Below are 6,208 nucleotides of genomic sequence, written 5' to 3'. Positions count from 1 at the left end.
TAATGTAACTCTGTTTTTCATTGTTTAAGTCATGCCAAGCTTGGTTGTAATAGGTGTAGTGTAACACCCCTTTGTAGCCTTACATGCTTCATGTTTTGTGCTCACCTTTCTAACATGTTTTGGCCTCATTCCATGCATGTTCTAGCCTTGTCTTGGTCTGCCTTGGGACTATTTTAAGTCACCTTGGTCCTTTGGGGCTCACTTGTTATGGCCATAGTGTAAACCACTTTGCTAGCCTTAAGCCTTGAGCTTTATTGCATGTTATGCTTGCGTTGTTTGGTTGATTTGACATCATTTCTAATATCATTTCAGAGCTCATCTCATTGCCGCATTATCGTGTCTGTCACTTCTTGCTCATGCTTGAGAGTTGTATCCTTACGCCTAGGTGATAGGCCATTACATTCGCATGTTTATTGTGCATCTCATTGCATCATTTCTTGGCATTTGGCCACTATTTTGGTATGGCCGAGGCCTATCCATTTTCAGTATAAGTCCATGGATCATGCGGTTTGTGTATTGTTGTATGCTTATCGCATTGCATGTTGTTGCATACTTATTGTTGGTATCATTGTTGCATGCCTATCACATTGTATGTTTGCATATCTAGATTGCATAGTCGTATTGCATACTTATTGTATATCATGTTGTTTACATGTTAGGTTGCATTGCATTTGTCATGCTCATGTTACATTGCCTTGCATTTCCATGTTGCATTGTATTTGGTTACATGCATTGCATTGTGTTTGGTTTGGGGTGTCAAACCAAACACGAGGAACGAGGAACATTCGTACTTGAAGTGATGAAACGTGCCTCAATCCTCGGTCGTCGACGCTCTTGATCAAGCATGATAGAGTTCTAGGCATTCATATGTTTTTGTTGCATTCATTCCACATTGATTTGCACACTTGGCTCCTTTGGCCATCATGCATTGAAATGCACGGTTGATGGTCCGAGGGTCGAGAACCACACTCCCTTGAGTTCATGACATGATATGAAGGGTGGTTGTGCACACATTGCCTTGAAAATGCATTGCCATACTCTGTTTGTCATATGTTGCGGCAAAACAGCATTCTGCAGGAAGATATGGCCGGCCGGTCATCTTCAGTGCCGATTGACTAAACATTGTTGGCCGAGATCCTCACAAATGGTCGATGACCAATTCCATATGGCCGATGTTCCTAGATTTTGGCCGGTGACATCCCACAGTGCTCAGGGAGTGGTTCGGTTGCATCCTTGGGACTTGTGCAATTTTCAGAGGTGTAAAACAGTGCAAACAGAGGCAACATGTGGCATGGCAACGGGTTTCCGAGCGAGGCGATCGAGCATGCATCATTCAATCATTCCGAGGCGGAGCTGCGGCGGCCTCTTTAGTTTCATAGCTTAGTTAATTTGTTTAAATTAGTAAAAGGTTTTGTAATATTTAATTAGCTAGGGTAGTTGATTAATTATTTGGTTTGTATTATTTATTCGGACCCTCCGTCGAGAGGGCGAATTTTGTATTAAGTGTGCGTGAGTGTGTGAATGTCTTCCAACTCCACGTCTTTCTCCTTTTTACTTACCTGCTTTCAATAGTTACTTTTAGGTCATGTTTCAATTAGCATCCTTATGCTCGCATGTTTGCATCATTCATCTGTATTGCATGCACCAGGCTCGGCGCATCATACTGTAGCACGCGCCCGCGGAGGGACCCCGCTGCTACAGTTCGGACTCGCGATTTTTGTTGTCGCAGTTCTTAATCTGAACCAAAGAGTCCAAATCTGGCAAATCGTTTTGAGAAACAGATTTTTGAAAAAGTAGTGCCAAACATGGACTGCTTTGCCAGATATAGAGTCACCACCTAAATATTTTTTTATGGGAGAATTTAGGAAACCCTGACTCGGTGCCGAAGGCCACATGTCCGTCATCACCGGAGTTGTCTCGGCTCGGGAGCTTGGGTACGATCGGGGAAGGTCAGCTATGAGCACCCCCTTTCGCCCGGTCCGAAGACCGGCCTCTACTAACCGTGATATCCGTTTTTGAAAACTTTATGTATTCTTAAACCAATTGTTAGCCTAGAATTACTATGTTATGCGCGCAGCAAACAAGTATAGACCAAATCGCCCAAATTGGAACAAAACATTTCATGTTTGTTTTGAAAATGGTTTGCTACTCGCAAGTAGGCTAAAATGCAGATTTTGCCACCCTCAAGTGGGCTTTTAGAAAAGATGATTTTGCCACTATCTAGTGGGCTTAAAAAACTCACAGTTTTAATGCATTATTCCAATTTAGGTAATTCAACCTCCATCCACAGGCATTCAAGCAGTTATATCACATAAGCAGCTAGCCTCATGGTAATCATACTGTCATGGCAACACTCACACGCATGCGGGATTCTAAAGCATAAATACTTACATCGTACTCCGAGCCAAAACAGTAAACTAGTTAGCAAAAATGTGCGTGTCCTAGTTCATGTTAAATTGCCTAATGCAACACATACAAGATGCAATTTAGATAGGCTCGGTTAACCTAAGCATGGCATATGTAATGCGATCAATTATCACATATTCGATTTGTAATTGAAGTACAGATGCAGTTAGCGTGATGTACCGAGCCTAATGTATGTAATACAAATGTATGGATGCACTCATGCATAGCATAAGGTATGTTAATTTCAAAAATGCCCTAGTCTACCATCATAAGTAGGTAAATAAAAGAGAAGAAAGAAATGGGGATTGGAAGACATATACACACTCACCCACACTTATTACATCATTGCCCTCACCCGGAGGGTCCAAATAAATATTACAGTCCCAAATAATAAATAAATAAAATTATTACAGAATTCTTAATTAATTAAAAGGAAGGATGCAAAAGAAATAAGAGGGTGGCCACAGCCTCTGCCTCGGGATGCGCAGATGATGCATGCTCGAAACTTGGCTCGCCCGAAAAACCCGTACCGTACCCCTGCCACCTCTGTTTGTACTGCCTTATCTCTCTGAAAATTGCCCAAGTCCTGGAGCAGGTTCCTTACACACTGCAGAGCACCACCGGCCAGACAGAATTCCTACCGGCACTCCAGAATTTCCATCGGCTGTTGAGTTGATAATCGGCACTTAAAATATTGCCGGCCGGCACTGAATTCTGCCGGTCGGCAGAAACTTCCTACGGAGACAGCTTTGACAGCAAACAGAGAATAGACAGTGCATGGCATGGGGTTTTCAGGCACATGTAAGCATGGTCATACTTCCTATCATGTTTTGAACTCAAGGAAGCATGTCCTTCGATCTTCGAACCATCAATGGTGCATGGTGGCTCAAAGAATCAAATTTGCCATTTGATATAAAGATGCATGCAACAAACAAAATGAAAACCGAAGCCTTATCAAGTTGGAGTCAAAGGCCCCGGTGAGCGGGAATCGAGGCACATTACACCACTTGAAGTATGAATGTTCCTTGATTCCCACACTTGGTTTGACACCCCAAACCAAGTAAATGCAATGCATGTTATGCAAACATGGCTCAAAATGCAACATGATACCAAGATGCAAAGCACAACAAGCATTATGCAACCAACATGACAAATGTGTAATGCCAAGCATACAAGGTGCAAAAATGATGCAAACATGGACCAATTTGACAATGGGATTAATATACTACAAGGCTTAATGAAGTAACCATGCAACAAATATGAAACAAGCATGCAATGGGGCCTAGAACCATAAAGGGACAGACCTTAAACCGTCCCAAAACAGCGGCCAAAAGATGTCTAAAAGGTGGACCAATGCTCATGCTAGCAAGCAAACTAATGGTCCCAAGGTTAAGGCATAAAAAAAAGACATTTTTCCCCCACCAACATGACTACTCATGGCATGATTAAAACAAGTAAAAACAGAGTTTTACAGACCAAGATAGGACTTCAAACCCTCCTAAAATGGCTGCTAAGGTGACTCCAAAAGAGTGTATGCACCAAGGCTCAAATGTAGGCATAAGAGGGTACACCCTCAAGGCATAAAAGAGGTCATGCATGCACACATACAGACATGATTCTTGGACTAAAATGTGGTCCTAAATGATGTTAAATCATGAGGGTGATCACAACCATGCATGCCAGAGGTCAACATGCTCAAAGCTTTCAAGCCAAAATACATAGCACCTATAACAAACATGTCAAGCATGACCAAATGGATAACCAACAGGCTTTAAGCATGGAAAAACAATACTAAAAGCTTCATGGAACTAAGCCAACACACACAAGAATCATGGCCTAATCATGAGATGCACTTCTAAGCAAAATGGAGCAATACAAAGCAAGTACTACAAGCATACAAGGAGGTACAAATCCGGCCAAAAACAGAGGTTACATATGACCTAAAACACCTAAAAAACTTCTGAAATGAGGCCAAGAATGATCAAGCACACATGCTACCCTTTTAAGCCCAAAAAGCAAGGAAACAAAACAATGAAGGGAGAGGGGTGTCCCTCCCCTATGCAAGACTTCAAACCACTTTTTTTAACACTGAAAATCAACTGGTTTTTAGTGGTGAAAGGACCAAAACACTGAAGTGAACAAAGCCTTACCAAAAAGGCACCAAAATGGACCAAACAAGGCCTAGAAGGGTGAGTTTGCACTCAAACCACAAAACGACCTTAATGAAAGTTCTAAAGCATGAAAATACAAGCCCTTTTTATGTTATACACAAGAGCTAAAACAGCAAGCAAGATAGGTAAAAAATTATTGCAAGTTTGGGGAATATAAAGCAAGATGCTCACCCTTGAAGAACCCTTGAAGAACAAATGGTCTAGCCCTCTTCTTTTGCTCAAAACCAGTCCAAAAACTCAAGAATCAACCCCCAAAGTTCCTCAATCTCGAAGTAAGGTGTAATAGTGTGTGTAATGGTGCAAAAGTAAGGTAAAAACCACATTTAGGCCAAGGAAACACACACAAAGGAGGGGAAAGAGGGAGATATAGAGATAGAGTGTATCTATATCTCAAAGCTCTGGTTTTTGGTCCCAAAATTCTAACCTAGATCAAAGAGGAAGACCCTCCCTCTTATAAGACTCCCTCTTGCAAAGCTTATACAACAAGCTTGCTTAGAGGGAGATCCCTCCATACACGTGTATGGAGGGAGGCAGAGTTGGTGCCAGCTATCACAGCTGGCACAAAATATCTCCATAAAGTGGATGAACAGTGGTCGGCTGCCCAAAAAAGTTGTTTCGATAAAAAAATGTGCCGACCGGCAATAAAATGTGCCGACCGGCAACAAAATGTGCCGATGGAAGCAAAAGACCAGCCGGTGGCCTCTAGCCACTGCCGGTGGTGTGTGGGGATGCCTTACAAGGCCTTCCTTGCCCTTCCAAGGAAAAACACAAGTGTTCGGTGTGAAACCAGACACTAAACGGTCAAATTCGGAGATCCTGAGGCAGGGCGCGCGAGCCGAAACCTCCGGGAACTCTAAACGAACACATACATGAATAATCACCGAGTGTTCCAAGCGGTGACGTCCAAGTCTCAAGGACGGTCAAAAATGGGGTGTCTACACATACTAACTGCATAGTATTTCAATTCCAACTTGAATACGTGTTTCGAGTTATCGCATTTCACATGCCATTCTTAGATTGGCCGAGCCTATTCTAGTTGCATTTTTGCATGTGTTGCATTAGCCATCTTAACATGAACCAGGATCATGCATTTGATTACTAACTAGCTATTGTTTTGGCTCGGAGTACTAGGTAAGCGTTTACGCTTTAGCATACTGCATATGTGTAAGTGTTGCCATAATAGCATGCTTGCCATGAGGCTATTTGCTTATGTGATATAACTGCCTGAATGCTTGTGGGTGAATGTTGGACTACCTAAATTGGAATAATTCATTGAATGCGAGTTTTAAGCCCATTCTGCGGGGTGGCAAAAATCATGTTTTCTAAGCCCACTCGATGGTGGCAAATCCACGTCTTAGCCTAATTGTGAGTAGCACCATCAAACCATTTTCAAATAAACAAACATGAAATGTTTTGTTCCAATTTAGGCGATCCGGTCTATACTTGTGTGTTGTGCATATCACATAGTAATTTTAGGCTAATAATCGGAATAAGAACGCATATGTTTTCAAAACAAAATATCATGCTTAGTACAGGCCGATCTTCGGTCGGGCGAGCGGGGGTGCTCATTGCATGACCTTCCCCTCTCGTACCCAAGTTCCCGAGTAGAGGCAACTTTGGTGATGACGGAC

The sequence above is a fragment of the Camellia sinensis genome, chromosome 5 (genome assembly GCF_055761805.1).
Source record: "Camellia sinensis isolate YWXY chromosome 5, ASM5576180v1, whole genome shotgun sequence".
Taxonomy (NCBI): domain Eukaryota; kingdom Viridiplantae; phylum Streptophyta; class Magnoliopsida; order Ericales; family Theaceae; genus Camellia; species Camellia sinensis.
Note: the sequence above shows the minus strand (reverse complement) of the source record.